The sequence below is a fragment of the Nuphar pumila genome, chromosome 1 (assembly GCF_984573655.1).
Source record: "Nuphar pumila chromosome 1, dmNupPumi1.hap1.1, whole genome shotgun sequence".
Taxonomy (NCBI): Eukaryota; Viridiplantae; Streptophyta; class Magnoliopsida; order Nymphaeales; family Nymphaeaceae; genus Nuphar; species Nuphar pumila.
The window spans coordinates 182,227,765-182,242,251 of NC_143249.1; positions in this window are offsets into that span (position 1 = coordinate 182,227,765).

Genomic DNA, 14,487 nt, shown 5'->3' on the forward strand with positions numbered 1-14,487 from the left:
CTAACTATAGTGTCAAACCGGGTCACCCTATGAGTTGAACCCAGACCCGAAATGTCCAACATAATCTGCTTCTGAGTTCCGCATTGGTGTATGATCATATTATTTGTTACTCTCGTGTGGAATGCGAACAAGAAGAAAAAGGTATTGGTTATAGCACGCAAAAGCCTCTGCCTCAAGAAAGTAGAAACAAGATTAAATAATCTCAAGAAACCCTTGCTTCATTCTCGTTTCTCCAACTATCCTAGCCTCCTTTTTCTTGTGTAAGCTTTTTTGTTTCATAATAGTTTCATTGAAAAGTTTGAATGGTTCTTAGTAATCTACATTAATATTTCGCAATGCCCCTACACGCTCAAGTAAACTTTATTGTTACATAATTTTCCATGAAGCAACTTGCTTCCTACATAATCTCTTGATTTAACAAATACATGAGATTAGGCAACTAGCAGCATGCAGGGGCAAGGCTAACTCTTGCTTCTCGGCCGTGCAGAACCCGCTTGAACATCTTCAAGTGCCCCATCAATTGCCCGTAGACACCAACCTTGAAGAAGGAAACAGCGAATTGCATTTTGCTCCTCAGCCTTCTCATCCTCTTGCCAATCTTCACCTTCAGTCTGCAGATTCTCACCCTTAGTGGTGGTGCCCTCTGGCTCAAGCAATCTACCTTTTCCATTATCTTGTCGATCAAGAACTGTGCCCGACGGTGCCTTTTCTCTTCTTCATCTTCGTAATACGCTGGCACTTTGGTGTAGTAGTATGACCCCTTTACCTGGATCATTTTGTTGAGCGAAAGAGAACAGGTTAAACAAGGAGGGAATGATGAAGAAAACGTCTGTACTCTCACTAAAGGAGATCTGATTAAGGATATTTATAAGTTGGTATTCAACGCTCAACATGGGGGAAGGTAACATGTGAGGCCAAACGATATGTATATTCAACGCTCAGCGTGTTAGTTGGGCCGGCATAAACTTGTTCTATTCCACCACGAAATGACCAACTTTGCTAATACGGCCATAACTGTGTGTGTGTGTGTGTGAACATATTTATATACTTGGGAAATTTTCTGTAACTTAATTTTTATGCCATTTTTTTTCATCATTTTGAAAGCAAAATCCTTTTAATCATGTATCATTATTTAATAAAATTATCGTTCTTCCACGTGTTGTTAACTATGCTGCTTATCAGTTTTACCTTGAAAATAACTTATGTCTTTGCTGCTCATCAAAATTAAGTAGCTTGATCTTGAAAGATAGGAAGCTTGGCATAATGGATTTTTTTTATGACAAAGGAAAACCCTCAACGAGAACCAGTCACTTAATGGGCCCAATTCTCCCTGCGAGGTAAAACTCCGGGTTGAGGACACAATCACTCAGTCTTACGTGCCCCAACCGTGATAAAGCAACGGCAGACCCCATTCCCCTGTGGGATTCAATCCTGGGTCTTCAACTTGACACAGGACCCCGCTGACCACATGGGCAACCATGGCGGTGGTAACACAATGGACTCGAGTTACTTGACTTTTTCTTTGAAGAAATGTATATTAAAACGGTCATCTTATCACTGCCAAACTTTTAATATCCTATTTAGAGGTGTCAACTGGTCGGACCGTGGTAAAATGGGTGGGTCCAAACCCGAATCTGACCAAGTGATGTGGGTATCAAATTCATATTTTTCATAAGAAAAACCATACTCAGATCCGATAAGAATTACATAAATCAGATCTGGTTCATACCTTGAAAAATAATATTTTTTAAGTTTTTTATATTGAAAAATTACAAATCTTAATCGAAACTCAAGTCAGACCTAGGTTTGGTATAATTTTATTTTTTTGACAGGGGTTAGGCAGACCCCTACCAGTTATACAACTATACCATAGGGATTCAAACTTGCAACGTGCCAACACAAGGTGACGTGCACCACATAAGCGGAGCCCCCATTGGTAGGTTTGGTATAAATTTTCATAAACCATACCTGACACATGGGTTCCACCGGGATAGTTCATCGGACCCCCTTATTTGTAACCAAAACCTGACCCTATAAGATCCAGTACGGGTTGGGATCGGGTCATAGTCGATCCATTGACACCCTTAATCCTATCAAAGACCATTATCAACGTTGCATTTGAGAGCCCTCTAGAATAAATAAGGCATAAAAGTCATGGCGTGCCCATCAACCATGATTGGATTCGGTAATGCATTTGTTATTTATGGATGTGCCTAAATCTATGAGGTTTTTCTACACAAGGAATTGTCATTTGATTTGGTTGAGACGTGGGGTGCTTTGAAGCATGTCCTTAAAGAATTCATGAAGGCGTGCGTTCTTGCGTAGCATGATAACATCATAATTCAAACGGATAGGTGAGAAACCTAACTCATAAATTGGTAGGTATAACGTGAATCATGAAAAAAATGCTGTCATTTTAGCACCCTGCTTATCTTATCATTTTTCTTATGACTTCATCCCACGTCATCCCAATTCGAGTCAATTCCTACGTGATGGTCAGGATGAGCCAAGTTTTTATAAAAGTGAAGTCTTGGACCAATGTATTCGTCCGGTCGGCAAATGACAACAAAATTATTGCATCCAACACATGGAGAATGGCGAGAGCAGAAGCCTCGCTGCTCTCTCTCTCTCTCTCTTGGGGTGGTGACATTATGAGTATAATGTGGTTGTTTAGAAAGTTGGACACTCGAGCAATTCCATAAAATATATATATATATATATATATATATATATATATATATATATATATATATATATATATATATATATATATATATATATATATATATATATATATATATATATCGATATTTGGCAAGGGAAAGGCTTGTGATTAAAAAAAAAAAAAACTTTTGTAAGAATCTCAGCATAAACAAAATTTAAAAAATGTATGAAAATGTAAAAGCATAAAAGGTGCCTCTTTTCTTTTAAAAAATATTAATGATAAGAAATACATTATTAGATGCGGGAAAAAGAGGTCTCACCAACTTTTGTGGGGTAAAGTTGAAACCAACTGCCTACGCCGTCATACCGTTTTGACATTTCGTTTCCTCGTCTTATGACTTACCATTTATTTGTAGCTTTGGCAGAGTTTCGTCATCGTGACCACTTAACCTATGGGAAGTGTAAAACTATGGCAAATAGCAGAGTGAAGTGAACATACTTGTCAATTTATACATATATTTTTTGAGACCCAGATATGCGGATAAATCTCAGGTATGGATGTGCATACGGTATCAATGAGCAATATCTTATTGTTCCTGCTTTAATTTTTAAGTGAATCCAACTTTACAGATATGATCTACTTGGGCTGTTTGGCTGGAATCAGCGTGTGTGTATAGGATTTTTAGTGATTAAAAAATCAACCGTCTTAGATACATTAAATTTGAACAACTTAAAGAAAGAAATTATTTTTGTCGATAAAACATAATCCAAGAGTTTATCTATAATAAACTGGCTATGCTGAACATATATATCTGCAGGGTCAGATTGAGTGAAAACAACATGCACACATTGATACTGTGTGCGCATCCACGCCAACCCAGATATACCAGTCAATTTATAATAGTGGACAGTCTTATATGTACTAAAAAATTGGCAAAATGATAGTGAACGATTAGGCTTTGTGAGAGCTGGAGATGGGAAAGCAGGTGGAGATCTAATAAAGGTCACCTACCCCACCGACTCTTATTGATGTTTGGAAGCAAAGATTGAGAGATGGGAAGAGTGATGTGAGTGGAGAAAAAGTGAAGATGGGTCTTTTTCAACTACATCAGCATGGACTTCGTTTTCATCGCCTATTTCCTTCTCCACTCATATTGCCATTCTCATCTCCACAACATCAACGAGATGTGGTATGGTGATACCTTATGGGTTTGTTTGATTGTTTGTAGTTCAAGCTTGGACAGATCACTTTTTCCAAAACAAGAATAATTGTACTAGTTCAGTGTTTGCTTCTACTGGACAAGGACATGTGCTTCTTGTATCATGTGTTTGAATTGCACTGTGCGAACTGTTTGGACAAATATGAAAAATGGGTTGGATAACTTTGTTTGGGATGGTACCACTTGAATCTGCCCCACCATTTCAGTGTTGGAACATGTTTGGATTAAGTTTTAGCCCGATATGAATCTCGAAATGGATTAAAGTAGGAATTCACTTTTTTTATATATAAATGCTTTAAATCAAACCCTAATTCAAAAGCTCTAATCAATCAAACCCTAATTCAAAATCCCTAATCAAATCAAACCCCAATTCAAAAGCTCTAATCAAAGGAACCCTAATTCAAAATCCCTAATCAAATCAAACCCTAAATCAAAAGCCCCCAGTCAATCAAACTCTAACCAGCCAGAGAGAGAGAGAGAGAGAGAGAGAGAGAGAGAGAGAGAGAGAGAGAGAGAGAGAGAGAGAGAGAGATGAATAAGGGGGCGAGTCAGGGGTATCCACCCGCCCCGACTTTATTTATTTACTGTGAAATCGTCCCCCATCTCCGCTGGGGGGGGGGGGGGGGGGGAGGGGATATGGGTTTTTTATGTACTTGGGATGCACAGAATGTGCGTCTGCAACATCCAGCGTTTGATTGTGAGTGCGTCCTGCACATCTGCAATGTCCTGCGCGATGCTCTGGACGTGTAATCAAACACACCCTATAGGTACTCGTCATTTGAATGAGGTGGTCTGTCCACTGGGCCCCAAATCTAATTGCCAAATCCGAAGGCTCAACCTTCTAAATATTATCAAAAGATGGTATTCGCATCTCCCAAGGTCCTTTTAGCATTAAATATTTGCATCTTTCTTTTTAGGTGCTCTTATGTGGTAATTTGATGTCTGCACATGAGAAGGATATGTTCGATGCAGTCAAAATCTCAAAAAGGACTCTCAAACATATAAAATTTTTGAGAAATCCTGTAGCTTCCAAGGATTTGGCATCTCAACACCAAATACGGGTTTCCAAACTGAGCCTAAGTGGAATTTGAGCCAATCATCCCAAATCCACTACTCCAGCCCCAACTACCAGCTCTGAAACAGAACTTGCTCATCCTAGCACGAAGTTGTACGGACTTGCAAAATGAATGGGCCATAAATCATAAAAAGATTAGTTTTGGGAAAGTTTCAAGCATGCTAGAGGCATAAAATGCCGATGCACTTGCATTTAGTACTCTCATTTATCAATCAGTTCATCTTGAGACATTTTTTGATAGAGTATGCTCACACCCCCATTGAAAGACACCAACTTCTTGAACTCAACCAAGTGAAAGTTGGAGTTCACGAACTTGGTCACATTTCATGTGATGCTTAAACTTGCCCGTGCTTCTTTTTTCTTCTTTTTTCAATGAAAGAGAAAATATTTGTTTGGTTAATGACATTTTAATGTGTAAAACATTGGATAGATAAAAAACAATTACCCTAAAAAACATAAAGAAAAAAAACTTAAATTCCCCACAAAAAAAGTCTTGGACTAACATCTCGTGTTCTGGTAATATTTGCACATTGGCTTAAGAGGCATTTCCTATTTTGGATTATTTTCAGACATATAATCCAATTTTTTTTTTTCAAGGAAAAGCTAGCAGAAACATGTAATCTGCAAATTGATTGATAACTAACTTGCCTTTTTCATTGTTCTTTACTTCAATGCAATTTTTTTCTTAAATGGACACTAAAAGACTTGAAGTTACTGCACATTCTGTGCATGAATGTCATGTCTTTATTACGGTGAACACCTGATTATGACACATTCACTTATTTTATAGGTTTGAATGTCGTGACCAAAGTTGATCGTTATTCTTACGTACAAGCTAGTCAAGAAGATACAGTAGTTTAATGGTTTTGTTAAGTTCCTTGCTACACAAGGGCTTAGATTGCTTAAAACATTTGAAACCATCCACTTGACGAGGTCAATATCAGTGAAAGTGGGGGGTTTAAGGTTGCAAAAACTTTGCCATCACCCAACCTGCAATAGCACCCTGAACTCTTTCTATTGTACTCCAAAACTAAAATTATGATGTTGTGTAATGTCTTGTTAATGATATATTGTTAAGTTGATCGCGTAGTTGAATTAGTGCATATGCATATATGGTTGGTGTGAACTAGCTTTAACATCTCCACCAGAAAGAAGAAACAAATTATAAATAAACAGTAAATGATGTAGAAGATTGTTTAGTGTATTGTTACTCTTAAATTGCAAGTTTTTTTAAGTCACTACTAATTCAATATCAAAACTTGCAAGTCATTATGTAGATCTCATATCCAAAATTTCTAACCCTAAAATTTAGTTCAGTGAACAATTTGTTATTCACATCCTTTTTGAGTAGGTTTTTGTCTATGTCCCTTGTAAAAGAAATGAAATAAATAAAGTGTTGGAGCCGTATCATAGAATGCTATTTTCTAAACTTGCTTTATAGTAATGTGTGAGAGAAACTACATTCTCAAGCAAATCCTTCAAAACATTTTTCATTATTGTTGCTCTAAAAGAAGACCGTTTAAGATTTTATAAAATTTTCATGAACTTAACCTTGGAAATCAGTCTACCACTACAAGAAGACATGTCATTGCCGACGATAGTTATCATCGACAATATATGATTTATGGTAGCCAATAACATAAATGACAATAAATATCATCACCGACATTGTCAGCTATTTATGGTCCTTTATATTACTATTTTCGATGATATTTATATATCATCATGTATCTAAAAATAAATTTGATGATATGATATAGTTGGTATAAAACGGTCGGCTATAGAATGCCGTCGGTAATAGTAATTAAAGGCGATGATATTTATCGTCGGCTATACTAATTAAAACAAATGATAAATATCGTCACCTATATATTAAAAGTTTATGATAATTATTGTCGTATATATATTGAAAAGTCACATATGTTCAAATAGCCGGCGATAAATCTCGTTAGTTATATTAATAAAACCAATAATAAATATCATCGCTATTAACTTTGATATAGCCGACGATAAATATCGTCGACAAAAGTCTCTTTCTTTTTTAAAAAATAAGATTTTTAATGGCACAATTTTTGCATAGAATCATGTAAATTTGCATAGAACTTTCACATAGTTTGATAGAAATCCGCTCAATTAGAAAGAAAATCACATAAAATCATGTGAATTTGCATAGAACTTCTGCATAGTTTGATAAAAATTTGCCCAATTAAAAAGAAAATTGCATGAATTCATGCAAATTTGCATAAAATCTCTGCATAGTTTGATAGAAATTTGCTCAATTAGAAGGAACATCACATGGAATCATGCAAATTTGCATAGAACCTTCACATAGTTTGATAAAAATTTGCACAATTAGAAGAAAAATCGTATAGATTCATGCAAATTTTCATAGAACTTCCATATAGTTTGATAAAAATTTGTTCAATTAGAAGGAAATATGCACGAAATCATTAAAATTTTCATAAAAAAATTGCATAGTTATTTGCAAAGTGGCTCAATTCTTGGGAAATTCACATGAAATTGTGTAAATTTTTCTGTTCTTTAGTGAACGACGGTATGTTTTGTCATCCCATATCGGACGACAACTAAAGTGAGTTGTCCCCTAGATAAAAGATAAAATCTTCTTTGTCGTCTGAGCTTTAAGGGGTATCTGGTTCTTGCCGGGTACCTGCAAACACTTGTTTCAAAAGATGTTAGTAATTGGGCATCATAAAAATGTTGGTATCAATACGTTATCGTTAACAATCTCCTGCAATCAGAATCGGCCAACAGTTTCACTTTATTTAAATATTTAGTCATATCTTCTTCACCTTTTTTAACCGTTCTCAAGTGATCCTTGAGTTGAAGTATACGTAAAGATTGAGAGGCATATGATCTCTCAAGAGTAATCTAGGTCTCATGAGCTGTGGGGATTCTAATCATTTAGCTAAGAACTGATTCAGAAACTATTGCTTTAATTCAACTTAATGCAAGTTGGTCAGCCGTGTATCAAGCTTGATATTTAGGATTTATGGTGGACGAACTATCTTTTTCAAATATAACATATTTTAGACATATAAGAAAAAATATCCATCAACAAACTTGAACAAGTCTTGGTTGTTCTTGACTGGCTCAATTTGAGTCTTCTATAAAAGATAATTGTTTGGATCCAGTTTAATAAAAACTAAACATGAGAAGATGTTCCACTGTTACCGGATTTGAAGAGATGACAAGGCTAGTTGAACTTATTGAGACGCCATTGATTCTTTCTCTTGAGGACAAAAACAAACAAACTTTCTTTATCACAGCTACACCCCTCCACGCACCACTGACCACGATATGCAGCACATCATTGCACTCCTCCATGAACCACTGGATTACACGATCTTGACAGATCTATCATGACTCTAATACCATAATAGAGAACCAAACACTCATCAAGATCAATAATGCAAACTCTACATCCACGAGAATATCTCTCTCTTATGAAATAGAGAGAGGTGAGTCCTCTTTATTTATAGAGAGATTACACGGTTTTGAGGAATTCCCACACATTACAAACTTTCCACATTTTCCTTGATCATTACAACTCTTTTCAAAATCCAAACCTTGTACGGGTGGATTCTTTCTTAGATGGGAGTCTTTCTCATGAGGACTCTCATCGTCCTCACGTGGACTCTTGGTTTCCTTAACAATGCATTCATTGATGCAGCTACTCCCAACGGTGGCCATCCTCCTGGGTCGAGGCTTCTTCCATCTTCGCTATGAGCAGCAACCCCCTTTCTAGCTAACATCACTCTCCCCTTTGAAAGTGTATACTGAACTTCATATACCCTACCAACTTTTTGTGTGTGAACATATATTCTTGGCAAATTTTTGTAACTTAATTTTTATGCCATTTTTTTCATCATTTTGAAAGCAAAATCCTTTTAGTCATGTATCATTATTTAATAAATTTTTGTTGTTCCATGTATTGTTAACTCGAAAGGGGTATCATCAGACCTTGTTTCGTCAAACGAAAGTTGGACGCGCGGCCTTGCTCACATCCTTTTTTTTGTTGTGAAAACACACACCTTTAGCAGCTGTTTTGAACCATAAAGTATTGTGCATTTTTTTTTATGCTGCTGATGCGTGCACGATCAGCGGTTCAAAATGGACGGAGTCTGTGTCAGATGATACACCCTACTGTTGTTAACTATGATGTTGATCAGTTTTACCTTGAAAATGACTCGTCTTTGCTGCTCATCAAAAGTAGCTTGACAGGAAGCTTGCACAATGGACTCATTTTTGTATGACGTTATATCCAATCACTGCCGCACATCATGCCCCCACTCTCACCTATCCCAAGGTTTCTAAGTGTGATGTGTGGTGGGAAATGAACATTAGGTTATATACAATAACGGCTGGAGAGCAGGTATAAACCCATTTTGATAGAAAAGCTGTTTTTTACATTTATTATGTAGGTCCCATCGTTTATTTGTCATAGGGTTTCACTCTCTGTAAGAAAGAAGCCCTATTTTTTTTATGAAAGAGAGTCTCTTTCATAGAAAAGTGAACCAAACAAACGCCCCGGGTTATATGTTCCCCCTCGAACAAGGGAGTTAGCTACATCTCATGTTCGGGGTCCCAAAGAGCACCACGTATGTAGCATGTGCGTCTCGTATCCCCATGTTTGTCAGCATTAATTAACATTGGAGTTTGATGTGATTGCAAAGACTTAAGTACCCTCTCCTCCATTGGTGCAAAAAAAAATGACGATTCTTGAAAAAGAGTGGTTGTAAAGACTTAAGTGCCATGAAGATGATTATTTAAGACCCAGTCTCTGCACTGTAGGATTATCCAAGAAAGAAATCTCCCCTGGAGGAGACCATGAACATCAACCCTCTCACACTCTCTCTCCCCCTTCTCTTTCTGCTTCTGTGCACATCCAGCAGAAGATCCTACATTGCTCCATCAAGCACCGACTGACCTGCACATTGACTGTTATGGAACCTGATTCAGAGTTTTTACCCTTACAGGAGGAGGGTTTGGGGGCTCCTCCCAGCGTGGGTAGCATCATTCAACAAAATGGGTTGTAGATCCTGATTCAGAGTTTTTACCCTTACAGGAGAGGGGTCTGGGGGCTCCTCCCAACGTGGGTAGCATCATTCAACTTGAAGAGTTGTGGAGTCTGATTCAGAGTTTTTACCCTTACAGAAAGGGGGGTCTGAGGGCTCCTCTCAGCGTGGGTAGCATCATTCAACTTGATGAGTTGTGGAGTCTGATTCAGAGTTTTTGCCCTTATAGGAGGAGGGTTTGGGGGCTCCTCTCAGCGTGGATAGCATCGTTCAACTTGATTCATTGTGGAGCTTGATTTAGAGTTTTTGCCCTTATAGGAGGAGGGTTTGGGGGCTCCTCCCAGCGTGAGTAGCATCGTTCAACTTGATTCGTTGTGGAACCTGATTTAAAGTTTTTGCCCTTATAGAAGGGGGTCCGGAGGCTCCCCCCGGCACGGGTCCCAGGTGTCGTGGTCAAAAAATGCACAGGGTATCGTGGTGAGAAAGACATATTTTTGTTCCAAGCAAGGTTGGAAGAAATCAATGGAAAATCCAACAAGGAGCATGCCAGAATCAAGATGTGGATGTCAAGCGAGAATGGTGTTGTGCAACTCAAATAACATAAAATAATAGGGGTTTGGTTTTTAGTTAAAATAAGGAATGAAATGACAATAGAAATCGCTGAAAATTTACAAAAATAAACTAGACTCAATAATAAAGACACCACCTTTTACGGATTTGGAATATGACCTCCGGTTAGGGAGATATGACCCCGACAAGTTGGTCCTAATTCGGGTAGCGATTTACAATGATTTGCTTACTGAATAACACTACAAATCGCTATAGTGATTTGCAAAAGACACTACAAATCGCTACTACAAATCGCTATAGCGATTTGCGAAAGACACTACAAATCGCAAATTGGTATAGCGATTTACGGAAGACACTACAAATCGTTATAGCGATTTGTAGTGTCTTCCACAAATCGCTATAGCGATTTGTAGTGTCTTCCGCAAATCACTATAGCGTTTTGTTGGAGACCCGAAAATACTACAAATTGTTGTAGGAAAGCCCGATAATACTACAAATCGTTGTTGGAAGGCCCAAAAAAAATTTGGTCTGGGAGCCTCGGACCCCCCATTCTGTAAGGGCAAAAACTCTAAATCAGGCACAAAAGTAGAGAGAGAAGGGAGATAGTGTGAAAGAGTTGATATTCATGGCCTTCTCCAGGGGGAACTCTTTACTTCCCTTGATTTCTTCTCTAGAGAGAGAGAGGGTTTTACAGTGTTTTACGGAGAAGGAAGAAGAAGAAGATGGCGATGAAAAGTTCAAACGAACATTTTTGATGGCTCAGGTTTGTTTCGTCGGATGACCATCGGATCGTCGGCTCACCATCGTTTCGCCGAATTACCATCGACGAAACGATTAAGGTTCGTTTCGCTGGGTAGACTTTGAAGAGTCAACATCATCCTTGACTTTCTGGATGAAGGACATGTTTGTCCTTTTTTTAGACTGTTTGTTTTTTCTTTTTTGAATGAAGGGCATTTTTGTCATTTTCTCAAACGATTAAGGTTCGTTTCGCTGGGTAGACTTTGAGTCAACATCATCCTTGAGTTTCTGAATGGAGGACATGTTTGTCCTTTTTTTGAACTGTTTGTTTTTTCTTTTTTGAATGAAGGGCATGTTTGTCATTTTCTCAAACCATCGCTTTATGAGAAGAATAGCAAGAAATGGTACTTAAGTCTTTGCAACCGCACCACACTCCAATGCTAAGTGATGTCAACATACACAGGAATACGAGCCCCATGTGCTTGTATACGTGGTGCTCATTTAGACCCCCGAACACAGCCGTGGGATTCAGTGAATCATCTGGGGCGAACATACACCACCCTCTCCCCTAAGTGCCTTAAATCGCATCCCTTCTTAAAAGCAGGGTGTTACTGTGCTAGGGAATGGTAGAGCTGCTCTCTTCTTTTCTTTCTCAGCAAAGGAAGAAAGACAAAGGAGGGGCTTCATGCTCCTCGGAGTCTTGGATGGGATAAATCTCATAACTTAAGCATATGGGCAATTGGACCATGACCCTTCTTTAATAACCAAGGGCAATGATGGAGCCCACGTTTCATGGGCTTCATTGATTTTGGCAATAAGTTTGAGGCAAGATGAGGTGTTAGGACTCTATAGGGCAACGTGCAAGGCTGGAGGAAGTGAGTTGTAGTTTTCATGGATATAGCATTTATGAAAGATGGACAAAAATCTTACTCATCCCTTGAGAACCAAGTGGATAAAATATTGTTCCTGTTGTTGCTGCTGCTGCTGTAAGAACAAGTGACAGGTTAAAGAAAATGAAGATATGCACGTTGTATAATAAATAAAAACTAGTAGACACAACAATTCTAACAGGTATAGGATATACTAGTGGCTAAATACCATACTAGTAGATCAGTTGTTCAAAACTAAAATAATAGCAATTATATACAACACAGTACCTTTTGATTCATTGCTGTACTACAGTTATAAAGAAGCGTCAGAGAATTTGGGGAGTATTGTGAATGGTATGATCCGGTTTAACGAAATGAGCAAATTCAAGGCACATGATCACCTGCTCATGCAATCGACCCTCATGATTCATGTCATCAAGCAGCTTAGAACGGGACACAGGTGGTGCATGGCTGTCGTCAGCTCATGCAATAAGGTGTTGCTCGTGCCAAAGGTGTTAGTACAAGACTCGTAAGATCAATCTATTAGACTTGTGTTATAGACAACAAAACATGTATCTGCAGAGTCTTTTCTATTAGAAAATCTTAAATTTGGATGGATGGTAGCAGTAGAACGAGAGAAACACTTGGACTCATTGCCATCGAGCTTAAAAGTGTCCATGCCATGGGGAGGCAGGACTCAAGGGTACGCTTCATGACGAGGGTCATGTACCTCTTACGATGAACATGGAACCTCAAATTTCAAAGATCAATGTCCAGAACTGAAGCCATAGGTTCAACGAAAGCATGCCAAAAAATTTTCTTTTGTAAATTTTGGGTCAAATGCCTTTTGGCCGTGGGCCTCGAAGGCCAGTCTTGGGTTAAATACTTAGGTGCAGCCAGTTGGGTTAGGTTTCCTTTTACTATGGTGTTCTCAATTGGTTTAATGGGCCTAAGGCCTAGGGCCTTGTTTCAATGCTGATCTGGTCAATGTGACGCAGGGTTTTGGAAGAATGAGCCTCACCTATGCTTATTTTGCTCTCTATTTTCTCAATAGAGCACCTATGATAATTACACGTCACATACCCCTAAAGATCATGCAAACCTACATTCTGTCAATCGTGAATCTTCACGTCAATCCATTTCCAGCTGTTGCTTGATGTCACATTGATGTAAAAGCACGCCTAAGGTGGCCTTCATTTGATGAAAAATGTGGGAGCCCACTGGCGGCCATGACAAGGGCAGTTTTTTTTTTTTCAAATTTCTGTTTACATAAAAGCTCTATTATGGAGAAGTCTAGAACCAGTTGTCTCCATGTGAGTGTCTAAAGAGCTTTTGTTCAAGTGGTCCAACAATGGGCCCCTTAAGTTTCATGTTTAATCCCCATTAATCAGCATGACAAGAGCGCCATTAACCACAAATTAGTATTCATGCAGAAATCGTTTTTGTGCACTCCTTGAGTGCACCACATTTGTGATACACCAGCGTTTTTTGATGCAATCAGATGTTGGATTAGCTAGATACGAATAAGGCTAGTAAATGAGCCGAACGAGCTGAGTTTAGGCTGTTTGGGCTCAGTTCGTTAAGGATACACCCTTGCTTGGGCTTGGCTCGTGAGCTTGTCATGAGCCTAGCCGAGCCCAAGCTCGTTATGAGCCGATCATGAGCTGACTTAGTTTTTTAATCTTTTTTTTGTTTTTTTAAGTGTTTCTAAGGCTTAATAATATATAAAATATAAAATGCATGCATAAAACATATATAATGTGCATGTTATTTATATAATATATAAATATATAGTTTGCATAACAAGCCTACACATGCCGAGCTTGCCATATTCATGCTCGGCTTATTTACTTAAACAAGCTGGCTCGTAGCTCGTCTTGTCAAGCTCAATTTCCGAGTTGAGCCGAGCTTCTCACAAGATGAGCCTGGCAAGCTGCTCGTCTTGTTTTTCAGGGTAGATAGCATGGGCTATTATGGCAATGGTAAGAAGAAAAAGAGTTTTTTTTTTAGTATTTTTCATACCAAATTGAATATAAAATTTATCCAATTATTGATTAAAAAAAAAGGATATTGTGCTATGACACGGTTGAATGATATATATGGATGGTTGGGTCACACCATCGTAAGCAAAGAGTCTTGGCTTCCAATCCCGTGGGAGTTATCCATCAGCTCACCTAAATAAAATAAACGATATAATTTATAACTCATGGTGCCACACTCTTTATCTATATATAAGGTGTGATAGTTCAACATAACTTATGATGTGCACTCTTGAGTCGTTTTCAAATTATCCTCATTTTCATAAATTGTGAGCA